This window comes from Copadichromis virginalis, linkage group LG23, assembly GCF_057382275.1.
Source record: "Copadichromis virginalis isolate Kocher_CV1m ecotype Utaka linkage group LG23, C_Virginalis_male_GT1.1, whole genome shotgun sequence".
In the NCBI taxonomy this organism is placed as follows: Eukaryota; Metazoa; Chordata; class Actinopteri; order Cichliformes; family Cichlidae; genus Copadichromis; species Copadichromis virginalis.
This window is the reverse complement of record NC_140639.1, coordinates 51,220,420-51,234,962: the sequence shown is the minus strand read 5'-3', so window position 1 is coordinate 51,234,962 and position 14,543 is coordinate 51,220,420. Positions and strand designations below refer to the sequence as shown.

Below are 14,543 nucleotides of genomic sequence, written 5' to 3'. Positions count from 1 at the left end.
AGGTGATGAATACAGTCCTAAATTAACAGAGAGAAACTCCTATCTCATGTTGTTGTGCCACAGGACTTACAGAAAGACCCTTAAAACAAAACATCAAATTTATTTTTGAGTGAAAACGTGAAAAACGTTGCAACTATATACAACACGATGTCCACAGTGTTGAAGGTCCCAATTCTGAGTCAGTAAAGTGATTCTCGAGTATTGAACGATTCGTTCATGATTCATGCATCACTACTTCTTTGTCTGGATATAAGCCAGAAATGTTATTAATGTATATGAAAACTTGGAGAGCATCCCATAAAAAAAAAAAAACAACCTGTTTTCTTTATGATTGATGTCTTTACACAGCCTAGACTAGCCTCACATAAATGCAATTTCTCACAACAAGCAAATATTGCCCTGGGAGGGGATAATTTCAGTTTTGTCTTGAATTAAGGTTACAATGAGACAATCCTTTGCAAAATTTTTCATTTTCTTTCCACTGCATGTGTGATGACAGGTTATTATTATATAAGTTCATTAGCATATTTCATATCCTGCTGCCAGGCATTCCCAGCTTTGTCTCAATCAGCAGAAGAGATGAGACACAGGTGCTGGCTGAGGAGAGCTTCATGACTAACAAAACATGTGGTAAACATGGAAACAATATTTTTTTCATCATTCAGCAAGATCATTCCCAACAAAGATAAAAATAAGAGCTACAAACACTGTAATAACACCTTTAAATGAAAACACACACTAGTAATATCATATACCCGCAATGTGCCGAGACATCAAATCTGCTTCAAATGGTAAAGAAAAATGCATGCTTGCCCTCTGTCAGACAAAGTGCTACCTTATCAAACACTCAGCTATACAAAGAATTGCAACCAAGACAGTAATCAACAGAATTAATTCTGTTGACAACGTCTCGCATGCAAACACACAAACACATTTTTTTTCTGTTTCAGAACCGAGATTTTAGGTAGTAACAGGTGGGAGAAGATTAATGAAGGACTGAACAGCTCGTTCTTTCTCCTCATCTCTCCTGTCATGTTCACCAGAGGGAGTTTTGATAGGTGTATGCACATACACACATATACGCAGTGATCATGCAGAAGAGCTGCAGCAGTAATTCTTAATACTTCAAAGAACCAAGCACTTGTTTATGTGGGAAAGGAAAATAATACAGTGGCTTGCAGAAGTATTCGGCCCCCTTGAACTTTCCCACATTTTGTCACATTACAGCCACAAACATGAATCAATTTTATTGGAATTCCACGTGAAAGACCAACACAAAGTGGTGTACATGTGAGAAGTGGAACAAAAATCATTCATGATTCCAAAATAGTTTTTACAAATAAATAACTGAAAAGTGGGGTGTGCATAATTATTCAGCCCCCTGAGTCAATACTTTGTAGAACCACTTTTTGCTGCAGTTCCAGCTGCCAGACTTTTCGGGTATGTCTCTACCAGCAAAATGAGAGAGGGTATGGAGAACCTGTTTACCAGCTGCTCAAAAGAGGCAAATTGTTGCTTATGTACAGTGGGGCAAAAAAGTATTTAGTCAGCCACCGATTGTGTAAGTTCCCCCACTTAAAATGATGACAGAGGTCAGTAATTTGCACCAGAGGTACACTTCAACTGTGAGAGACAGAATGTGAAAAAAAAAAAATCCATGAATCCACATGGTAGGATTTGTAAAGAATTTATTGGTAAATCAGGGTGGAAAATAAGTATTTGGTCACCTCAAACAAGGAACATCTCTGGCTCTCACAGACCTGTAACGTCTTCTGTAAGAAGCTTTTCTGTCCCCCACTCGTTACCTGTATGAATGGCACCTGTTTGAACTCATCATCTGTATAAAAGACACCTGTCCACAGCCGCAAACAGTCAGACTCCAAACTCCGCCATGGCCAAGACCAAAGAGCTTTCGAAGGACACCAGGAAAAGTATTGTAGACCTGCACCAGACTGGGAAGAGTGAATCTACAATAGGCAAGCAGCTTGGTGTGAAAAAATCAACTGTGGGAGCAATCATCAGAAAATGGAAGACATACAAGACCACTGATAATCTCCCTTGATCTGGGGCTCCACGCAAGATCTCATCCCGTGGGGTCAAAATGATCATGAGAACGGTGAGCAAAGATCCCAGAACCACACGGGGGGACCTGGTGAATGACCTGCAGAGAGCTGGGACCAAAGTAACAAAGGTCACCATCAGTAACACACTACAACGGCAGGGAATCAAATCCCGCAGTGCCAGACGTGTTCCGCTGCTGAAGCCAGTGCATGTCCAGGCCCGTCTGAAGTTTGCCAGAGAGCACATGGATGATACAGCAGAGGATTGGAAGAATGTCATGTGGTCAGATGAAACCAAAGTAGAACTTTTTGGTATAAACTCAACTCGTCGTGTTTGGAGGAAGAAGAATACTGAGTTGCATCCCAAGAACACCATACCTACTGTGAAGCATGGGGGTGGAAACATCATGCTATGGGGCTGTTTTTCTGCCAAGGGGACAGGACGACTGATCCGTGTTAAGGACAGAATGAATGGGGCCATGTATCGTGAGATTTTGAGCCAAAACCTCCTTCCATCAGTGAGAACTTTGAAGATGAAACGAGGCTGGGTCTTCCAACATGACAATGATCCAAAACACACCGCCCGGGCAACAAAGGAGTGGCTCCGTAAGAAGCATTTGAAAGTCCTGGAGTGGCCTAGCCAGTCTCCAGACCTCAACCCCATAGAAAATCTGTGGCGGGAGTTGAAAGTCCGTGTTGCTCGGCGACAGCCCCAAAACATCACTGCTCTTGAGAAGATCTGCATGGAGGAATGGGCCAAAATACCAGCTACTGTGTGTGCAAACCTGGTAAAGACCTATAGTAAACGTTTGACCTCTGTTATTGCCAACAAAGGTTATGTTACAAAGTATTGAGTTGTATTTTTGTTATTGACCATCGGTGGCTGACTAAATACTTTTTTGCCCCACTGTAAATGTCTTGAATTGACAGGATACCATTTTTACACCAGACCGTCATACCCAAATGTTACGTCCCCTGGCTAGTCTAGGGGGGTTGAAGGGACGAACATAAAGGTGGATAGTGAAGGAGGCGCCAAGATGGTAACTTTAAAAGGTTTATTTAATGCTGGTGATGAGATTTGGGTTCAGACTGAGGTATAACTTCAGGGAGAGCCAAGGCCAACATAACAAACAAAACATCCCTGATGTAAAAAATAAAAAAAACTTACCTAACTCCAAAGAAAACAAAATATACAACCTATAACCATAACCTACCTAACAACACAAACAGGAGAAAACGGGATGTCAAAACAAAAGGCAGCTCTCCCCTACAAGCAGTCTGAACATGAAAACAAAAATGCACATACAAGTCAAAGGTATGCAATCCTGCACAGGTATGGCAATCAAAATGGCCAGAGGGCACAGAAACACAGCTCCACAGGCCTTAAGTAGTGCTCCGCTGATTAACAATTATCTGGACTCTGAGCAGCATCCAATCAGGATAGAGGAGGTGGGGCCTAGACAAAACAAAGAGTTAGTAGGGAGAAGAGACATCCTCCTGGGGGATGTAACACCAAATCTAACTTTTTTTTAGAGACTTACAACTACGAAACTTTGTATCCTCACATACTGATTGCTTCCCCTCTCGTCCACCGGTTTCTCTGCTAGATGATATTTTTAAAGTTGCATTTGATCAGAAACAAATTATTCGTAACATCTATAATAAACTAATCCATCACAGCTCAACCACTCTCAATTATCTAAAATTAAAGTGGGAAAAAGATTTAAATGTTGAAATTTCAGGAGAAGACTGGCTGAAAATGATAAGAAGGATCTATTCATCTTCAATTTGCCAACATCATACTGTTATTCAGTTTAAAATTGTACTTTGACTACACTGGTCAAAGACTAAACTGTCCAGATTTAGATCAGATCTGGATCCTACCTGTGATAAATGTAAGCAGGCTCCAGCCACCCTTCTACATATGTTTTAGACATGTCCAATGCTTCATCAGTTTTAGCAATTGGATTTCTCTACTTTGTCAAAACATAATCATGATCAATTAACGTGCCTTTCTCTATGGTCGGCTGTGTGACATGTTGAACAAATCCCTTATCTGTAACAAAATTGCAAATGCTTTAAGATTTTAGAACATTATCTTTGAAATCTCCTGTTACAACTGTTTTTTTTGTTTTTTTATGTAGCCAAAAAAAATTTAATTAGCATCTAGTATCTGAATAATTATATTTTCTGATGCCAAACTGTAGTGTACATGCCAATGCCACCATGCTGTTGGCTTTGTATTTCAATTAATGCTGGATTACTACTAGTGCAAGATCCACTTCATGGATTACATTGAAACCTATATCCACTAAGTTTTATAGTTTCTAATGAAGAATCTGCAGACATCCATTTCTCTGTACCAGCAATACTGTTAGGCTGCAAAAGCTGTGTACACATTACCAAATCAGTGTCACCTCAAAACAGTTTAACCCCAGTTCTTGGATTTCTCAGGCCTCCAGAGACGACAATAGTCACTTCACAAAACTTTATTCATCCACAATCACTTATGCAGCTTCTAGAAGGGAGATGTGCATGGCCCCGGCAATTCCTCTGCAAATCTCAACCCTTTGTCCATTACCTGCAGTATTATAGAAGCGACCTCCGCTGTAAACCCTATATGATGTGCCATAAAACTAAAACACCGTATGTGTGTTCGAGCACGTGAGTGCCTGCATGTGCGCGTACGTGTCTCTGTGGACATGACTTCCTGCCAGTCATAAAGTCATCTCCCCTCACCCAAGCTACACCAAACTCCCCTACAAAACATAGTTATCAGGCTACAAACACTGACACCCCCACTCAGGTATCCCTTGGGGAACTTCCACTAAGCTAGGGCTTTGGAGTTGATGTCACACCGCAATGCATTGTGGGAGCGCGGCACCATTTTCGGGGTCTACGAATCAAAACAAACACACTGTGTTGGAACGACGACTACAAGAAAGATGCTTAAAAGCAGCGCAAAAGAGAATGGACTGTATAGAGACCAATTGCGTCCAGAGGCGAAGCGGCGGTACTTGCAGAAAATAGAGTGCATTGCAAATCTGGACCCATATGAAATACGGCAGTGGAGTAAAGACCCCGACGACTTACCCCCACTGTCCTACCCCGATATCTTCACGTATCTTGTTTGTGGAGTAAGCGCTTACACTGCGAACCAGTTTCGTAATTACAAGTTGCTGGAGGCGCACATCCAATTTACAAACGGCTGGGTGCAAGATTTGGCTATTTTCAAGCTGCCAAAATGTGAGTACATCGTCATTCAAACCAAGTTAAGTCAGCTGGAGTGCATCGAGTGTAATAGCCATTGTTTACCCCACCACCACAATTAATGTTATACATTAATCAATGAACTGCTAAAATCTTGTTGTCATATTATGTGTCCATAATTGTAAAGTAGATGCAAACTACCACTTTGATAATCGGGCAAGATATTACTTAATACTAATTTGTGTCCAGTCTGTACTCCCAAAGACTGAATGAACCTGCATTACGGCCATAGGTTATTGTAAGCACCACGGGGAAGGTCGAAGCCGCACACTGCACCTGTATGGCCAGAGTAGCGGAGACCTGCACCCATGTCGCTGCGCTTCTGTTTAAAGTGGAGGCAACAGCGCGGATCCGAGGCGCAAAGACTGTCACAGATGAACCAGCCTACTGGGTTTTGCCTGGGAAGACGACCAAGATACAGCCAGAGGGTGGCCATAACATTGACTTTACATCTTCAGCAGCACAAAAAAAAGACTCTTGATGAAAATATAAACAGACCATCTGTGGTGAAAGGCAGAAGAAGCCATCCTTCAAAAAGAAAGATTCCCACTGCTACGCTTGAGGAGTTGTCACCACTGTTAGAAAAAACACAGTAAAGCAGTGGGTTTGTCTGGATTGGAGACACATTACACAGCACACACTGTACAGTCATCCAAATTACCACTGTCTCTGGTGTGTTTGCGCAACACAAGTGCACAGTCCCTAGGCCTTAACGAGCTACAACTGCATTGTGAAAAGTACGTAAACGCAGCCACAGTTACTCAAGAACAGGCAGAAGCTATTGAGGTAAGCACAAGACTACAACACAAGAGCCCAGAATGGTATGTTTGGCGTGCTGGGAGAATCACAGCTTCAATGATGCACGCTGTGTTTGCCACCAGTGTAGAAAAACCCGCCGTAAGTGTCATTAATTGTGTTTGCTACCCTGATAACTCTGTCTATAATGTGCAAACAACTTGGGGACTGGAGCATGAACAGGATGCTCGACACGCCTACACCCAAATAATGTCAGCACGTCACCAAAACCTACAGGTTCGTATGTGGTTTTCTTGTTAACACGGCTTTTCCTGAGGTAGGAGCATCTCCTGTGGGACTAACCATGTGTGCATGTTGTGGGAAGGGGTGCCTGGAAATTAAATGTCCATTTAAATACAGATCTGACAGCATTCAGCAAGCATTGGATGCGCACGACAAAGACTTTTGCCTCGAGATGACAGCAAGTGGACTTAACCTAAAGAGGACACACCCCTTTCACTCACAAGTGCAAACACAAATCTTTGTGGCCAACGCAAAGCACTGTGACCTCGTGGTATGGACACCAAAAGATATGGCAGTTGTACGCATCTTCCCTGATGTGCACTTCTGGGAACCATGTTTAAAGAAAGCACAGGAGTTCTTTCAGAAGGTTTGCCATCCTGAACTAAAACATTTCTCTATGCGAAATGCCGCCCTGAGTGCTCACAAAGGTTTTCTTTCTGGGGTGTAATTTTTTGTCTGAAGTGCATTGTAATGTACATAACTTGAATTCACAGCTGCAGTACTTACCATGTAACAAATGTGAAAGTGTAAAATAAAGACCTAAATGAAGTTGTTGTTATCTTGCTTTTATTTTAACATCATTTTAGTGAAACAAAGACTTCAAAGCGATGACAAACTGTCAATTATAGTATACAGATACAGAAATGGTTACATAACGTAATGACCATGTGTATATACAATTACACAAGAACAAATGTCTTTACTACTGTTTTACTACCACACTGGGGCACATGTTCACAAAAACGCAACAAACACCACAATTTTATCAAGAAAGGTAACGTCTTCACCCTCACATGGAAGAAGAGAACGGACTGGCATGGTGGTATGTAGCATTTTGAACTTGTTGCACAAACTACCAATTACTCGCTCAACATGGATTCTTAGATGTGCAATGGCTCGTGTTTTTTCAATGTCCTTGGCATCTAGTTGACAGAAGCCCCTTGTAAATGCTGGGATCTTAACCTCTGCACACATTATTCCCACTGCATCTCTGATGTCAAAGCCTCTGTCAGCCAAAACTACATCCCCTGGTAACAGCTTGCTAAGTGTGCCACATTGCTCTGTGATGTGTTTATCTGATTTTTTTTTTAAAAGCCGAGAAATGCGCCGTATTTGATAGCTTTCTGCGAGACCTCACACGGAGCACATCTACTGCGGGTGTGGTGCCTGTTATCGGACCGGAGTTAGCAACATCCCCCAAAAACCCGAAGAGGAGAGTCCTGGCCCCTAGCCCTGCCAGTGTAGCAGAAATGATGAGGATGATGATGCAGCAAAATCTCCGGCGTCTGACGTCAGTTACAACATGAGTCACTTACCACCTCCTGTAGCCAAGCCCTAATCTCAAACGAACCCCGCCGCTCCTGTTATGAGCAACTGTGGCGATAAATTCAAGTTTCTGATGATATAGACTCGTCATTACTTTGAAGCACTTGCATGATTTCCTCAAGGAATAAATCTGTATTATAATCATCATCTGATTGTAACACACACTGCACATCACTGGTTAGGGATGGTCCTCGTAACACAACATTCAACATGCTCCCTGATGGGGCATCTTCTAGGGCTTGGTCAATTAAATTAGCTAAACTCTCTCGCACCCTGCCGGGAACCTGTTGCAGATTATCTAGACCGATCTCTTTAAAATCAAGACGCTGACGCAGTTCTCTGGAATTAAAACGAGGCATGTCCCTACTCCTAACCCCACCGCTACCATCACCACAGCTACCGCCAATCTGCACAGTGTCACTTTCATTCGTGTTATCTAATACATCAACAGCTGCATCAAAATCATCGCTAGAAGGTGGATGCTCATGAGTGTCAAAATGGTCAGCAGAGGACACAACATCAAGACTACCAATTGCATCAGAATGTGCAGTAGGTGACCACAGGAAGTCGTCAAATGTCAAAATTTCAATTTGGCCAACAGAGGACAGAGCAGTAAGACTGTCACCTGCATCAGAACCAAGACATCTGGCTAATACGTCGGATTCTGTGTCTGGCTCATAACTGGTAACTAGCTTTACTGTCGGGGTCAACTTTGCTAGTGACAGACAGAAGCACTTAAAGGCTTACTTTACAGTTTGTAAGTTTTGTAAGTAGAGAAATACATTTTGGGCATGTCATTTTAGAGCAGAATGCTCAGTAAACACTTGGGGGCTTAACAGGTTAATATACAAAGGATAACGGTAGGGGAAACCCAGCTGGGAATAATCGCACACGAGACAAGAAGGCAAAACTAGACACACTGAACACTAGATGAGGGATGATTAAAATAAAACAGAAGCATGAGACACTGACATGGAGACATGGGGGGAATAGTTGTGCAGTCAATGTTCCCTCTAAGCTGCGCAATTGCGCACTGCTGGCACGTCTCTGCGCAGAAAAAAAATCTGTGTTGCGCACAAAAAAAAATCGAACCTGAATTAAAATTAAAACTTTAACAACTCTGTTTTGCAGTGTGAGTCAGTAAGTGACTTGCTGCTCCCGTATGAGATTAGAACGATGCCACCTTATCCCATAGTCCAGCCAATGATGCGATTCACATTCGTATATACGCAGCTAATCAACGTCGCTGACAGGCTGTGACAGCGTCCTTATGTGCCGACACCGGTGTTTTAGCAAAGCGGCTGATGTGGAGTGAAGCCAGGTTAATGACAATGTGTACAACCATTGGAGATGTGAGCAGGACAGACGGAACAATTGATGGAAAAAGTGTGGACTTTATACCAGTTTTTAAATTGTGTTGATCGGCCACGTAAAACCAGAGTTATGATAAAATATCTGCAATGTTTGTTTTCCTTCCTGAATATTTACTGCAGGAAGAAACAGTAAAAACTGCGTTTTATAAGGAAAATGCTCAAAAGCCTGTGAGCAAAAACAAAACCAATACACCCATGCAATTGACAACCTCTTCTAAACAAGAAGCCTAGGCTCTGAAGAGCCCGAGTGTCCAGGAGGGACGTTCCATGCCGGATACACTATGGACAGGTGGAGGAATTGGAGGGTCATGTGCCAGGCGGGACTGTTGAACGAGGACATTGAACACATCTACCTTTTCGGAGCCATGATAACAGGGTTCTTGCTGCTCAGAGCTGGCTTGGCTCTGGCTTTTAAAAGATTAAAAAAGTGTAAACGGCTGTTCAAAACCCCACAAGGCTGCTCGCTGTGATTGAAATGATTGGACGGCTCGTGGCTTCTCAAAATGTGCTCATTGAACGCAGCACAGAAATCTTTGAGAAGTTCACAGCAGTTGTGAGTACTCGGGCTAAGCACTTTGAGCGCAAAAATGATAACTAGTGATGGGTCGTTCGCGAACGAAATGGCTCTTAGAGCCGACTCTTTGACGTGAACGACGCTAGCCGGCACATGTTTTTTTTTTTTTGTTTGTTTGTTTTTTTTCCCCTTTCTCTCAACCTCTCTCTCGCACTTTTTTCCCGCTTCACTCCGCAGGCGAGCGGTGTGCTTTACGCTAGGAAGAGGGGGAAGGGGCGGTAGGTACACTCAGCACAGGAACAGAGCAGGAGGGAGAGAAAGAGAGCCAGGGACAACGACGTCACATTAGAAAGGTATAGTAATCATCCACAACTATTTTCAGTTGCAGATGATAGAGGATGATAAAGGATTCAGAAAGTTTATTCATGCAGGTCCATATGACGAGGAATGTGCATCTTCTTGTCGAGGAGCGTGTCAGGTTACATTTCACTGTGTGTTATACTTGTATAACTATGCATGTGACAAATAATAAAGAACCTTGAACCTTTTTGTTTTCATATTTTAATTTATATTTAATTGTGTTGTGGTTTGCAGTGTTTTGTGTTGTTTCACTTTAAATTTGTAAAAGGAAAAAGCTGAAAATTTAAATAGTTAAAAGTTGAAATGTGAATAGTTGATTTTTGTATTATATGATTGATTTATTACATTTTGTGTGGAGTGAATAAATAAAAGTATATTTACGGTGGCCCCTAGAGACAAATCACGTACAAACTCCAAAACACGTACAAACTCCGAAGCACATAAAAAAATCAAAACACGTACAAAACACAACACAAGTGCTCTAGGATGCTAGGTGCAGTGTTGAGCTTTTGTTACCTACTGGCTACACAAGCCAGCAAGTACCAACGACCGGATTTGGTGTGTGGTAGTAACAGGTAAATGAACATTGTTTTTAAATTATTTTAATATATATGAGTGCCTGTGTATAAATACACAAGCAATACACATATGCTTTCATGCTTTCAAGTGTGTAATTTAAGTGATCTAGTAGCTCTGTTTTGGAAGTTCAGTTCATGCTAGAAATGTGTTTTGGAGTTTGTACGTGTTTTGTCTCTAGGGGCCACCGCATATATTTATATATAAACATATATAAATAAAACCACTTTTTTTTACGTTAGTAATTCCTTTTGTGCATAATTTTGTATTATTGTTAATAATAAATTAATTAAAGCAACAAAACAACCTGAAGAGCTGGTTCGGAGCCAAAAGAGCCGGCTCTTTTTAGTGAGCCGAGCCGAAAGAGCCGGCTCTCTAAAAAGAGCCGGAAATCCCATCACTATTAGTCTATTAAACTTTTCTGCGAACGTTCGCATTATTCACAGACTAATTAAAGCGGTGCATCATCTGAAAAATGTGGCAAGTGACATTTATCCTCCTTCTCTAAATAAGATAGCCCACAATCTAATGACTGTTATTAAACCAGCCATCCCCAACAGAAAGACACAGACTATGATTGAGGGAAATGCGAGAAACTGGGCTCATACAGCCATTTTGATCCTTCGGGATCACTATACTGAGAGCATAGAGAAGGAAATAAAAGCACTTTCTGAGTTCCCTAAACAGGACTGGGGGGGCCCCATTCGAAATAGCAACGTCCTGGGCCAAGAGGAACCTGGGCCGTCGCCTGCAACCCGAATCCCTGGAGCAGGCCCGAGCGGAGATTGTGGTGAAGCTGGCTGATCTCAGGGCAGCCACTGGAACAGTGGAGGAGAATACTGCCAGCGAACCTGCGCGACAGCCACAGGGGAACGGGGAGATGAGGCAACTGGACGCTATTGAACCCCTTACTGAGGTAATACAACAAACTGTTCTACACACACAACCCGCCCCACCTCAGACCGAGGCCAGCCGGAGGATAACAGTTTCTGCACAGGTCCATGACCCACCTGCAACGAGCACCACATCTAAAACAACAACTGCAACAATGACAGATCACATCATTGGAGATTGGTCACCCTTTTCTGAGAGGGAGCAGGAAAAAGAGAGCGACTCGAGACTTACCTCCCCTCTGGAGACTACACAAACGGCAGAACCCAATCCGGCGGCACCGAGGGACCAGAGGGTGAAGAGAATCCTCATCGCACTCCAAGAGACTCCAATCCAGGAGATACCACCTTCTCCCTCCATCCACCCACCACAATCTGTGGAGGAGATGAACACTGAGGGGCTTGACCTCACACAGGGGGAATCCACCCCCAAAAAGACAAAGCGGGTTAACACAGTAACAGTGGCTAAACCACAACCAGCGACTTATCTGGGCCCGCCTCGCAGCAGCTTAGACAGACTAAACTCCAAATAAGAGCAGCAGAGGAATAGTCTTCTTCATCGTCGTCTTCTCCTCCTTCACCAGCCTCATCAGAACAGCAGGTGCGGACCCCGACGAGACATCCTAACACTCGCAGAAAGCTGAAGGACTGGCACCTACATGTTAAGGAGCCCTGGATCATCATCATCGACGATTCCAATGTCAGCAGACTTCCTCCTTTTGCAGCTGACAGCCTACAAATTGGCAGCTTCCCAGGAGCCAAATGGTGGCATGCGGAGAACCTACTGGAGAGAGCGACCGCTGACACATCGGTGACAAAATTAGTCCTATCCTTTGGGATTGACAACAGGTCCCAAAGAGAAGAATGTGCCAGTAATGGAGCTGAAAAGGGCACTGAGAGCAGCTCGTGAAAAGTTCCCTGAGGCTGACATTTATGTGCCTGAAATTAACTTTTCTTCTGCCCTTCCTCAGGTAGAACAGGACACATTATTGCACCTGAACACTTTTATTGCAGGTTTAAAGGACCACATTCCGGCCCTCACTCCAGATGTGTTCACCACAGAAGGTGATGACCTTCATTGGTCACATGGAACTGCAGAAACAATGTTATAGCATTGGGAAATGTATGTAAATGGGGAATCCCCATAAGCCCTGTACAACAGGAGGGGATTAGTGATAAGAATGTGATTGATGGTGTGATGAACTTATCTAAAGTGTTTCAACCTTCCATCGCTCAGAGGACCCTATTAAATAGAGGCCTTACTTTTATACCCACAAAAGGTTACAACAGAAATTTCTATTAGTCTCATCATTCATCACAAAGATGCTGTTGGCTGTGACACATGTGATGCAGCTGGCCTCGTGTTTGAGATTGGCATGCCAGTGGCCGTTTTCAGTTCATGCCTTGATGACCTGATACTTCAGGAAACTAAAAAAACAAAAAAAAAAAAAAAAAACTTTATAGATGCAGCAGTATCCTGTTAGCAGCATTTCTGTGAGGGTAGGACACGCTGATGTTGACAGAGTGGTACAGTGTTTGTGGATGTTGGCATGAATGTTACAGCTACACTTGATAAGAGATCTGTCAACCTTGGAAGTGATAATGCTGGCATAGGAGTTGGAGCAGAGGATAGAAGTTCCATTAGTAAGAGTGTGAAAGGATCATTTCACCAGGCTGATGATGGATTTAAATATGGAGGAGTTCAGTGTATGGCTGTAGGTTTGGCTAGCCTCTCAAAACATACATTTGATAGCGTCTTTTCAAGGGAGACAAAACGATCTGGATAGAGCTGTAGTTTTAGGTGACCATTTATACGGCGATTTGAGAGACCGCAACATGATCAGCAACTCATCCAGTCTGTTGTGTGTGCCTCATTTACCTATAAGTTCCTGTGTAGATGGGCAGAAGTTTTGTCAGCTGTACACACCATTCTTGATAAGTTCACCATCAACCATATCGACACTAGCCTACAGACATGTATTATACATGGCACAAAAGATGTGTGCCATGTATTGTGACATTGTGTAGCAGCACATGTGCAGTCATTTCTCAGAATGGATACTGTCCATTCTGACATTACTACTCGACTCTCATGCATGCAGTTCTGTGGCTATGGCCAGTGGACATGGAAGTGTTGTTTTGTATTTCAGTTCTCTTGAAGATGTGTTCAGTCACACCTGCCACCTGGCAAATGGACTGAGTCAGAAGCAAAAGCCTTTTTAATTAGCTTTTGAAAGTGTGAGACCCAGAGTGGGAAAATGAGTCCGTATCAGCCTATGTTGGACATTCTACTACGGACACAGGGGAGGACGAGCTAAATGCTAAAGAGAAACATTACACCATGATTTTAATGAAACATGCAAAGGTGACACGGGGACTGGCAGAACTCTTGTGAGTGATGTACTTGAGTATTTAGCAAGTGCAAGTGACTTGTGTCCAAATTTATTTGATGATAATATTAGATCATAATGTTGTATTACGTCTATTGGATATGCAACACTGTGGCCATATATGGTGGTGGGAAGATTAAGATTTTCTAGTTCCTGCTCATTTTATTTTCTCTTTTACAAACCAACATCCCTTTTACCACTCTTGTTCACAGCTAAAATCCCAGCCAGAAAATACCCCTGACATGAATTCTCAACCTGACATTACGGTGCACTTACAATTTGCAGCTTAGAAAAGGAAATCCAGATAATGTTTGATCAATGGCACAAGTACGGTATAATTTAGGATGTAATGGCACTCAAAGATAGTTTACGTATTGTTAATATTTGTCTGCTATATAATGAATTGAGGACCAGGGCCCTGTTTCAGGAAGCCGGTTTAGTGGAAAAACTGAGTAAGTATACCCTGAGTTAACGAAAACTCTGGGTTTTCGGTTTCACAAAGCGAGTTCAGCTGCAGCCTGAGTGAGTCACTATGACGACACACGCCGTGAAGCTAACCTGCCCCCTAGCAGGTTTACCACAACTAACCCTGACTGTCTCCGCCCCTTTGTCGGAAACCTGACAGTAGGAAGTCTCAGACATGGCGTGTCCCTTCCTTGAAGAGCCGGTAGATATCGAAGCCCAAATTCTCCGCAGAGCTCTCCGCCGGGAGAGAGTGATTCGAGCGCGTCTGGACATCTTATCAT

At 42.9% G+C, this 14,543-nt stretch overlaps 1 pseudogene; it reads left to right on the top strand.

Moving 5' to 3' along the window:
• Nucleotides 1-10,881: 10,881 nt before the first annotated feature.
• LOC146682208 (uncharacterized) lies at nt 10,882-14,205 on the top strand (annotated as a pseudogene).
• Nucleotides 14,206-14,543: the final 338 nt, after the last annotated feature.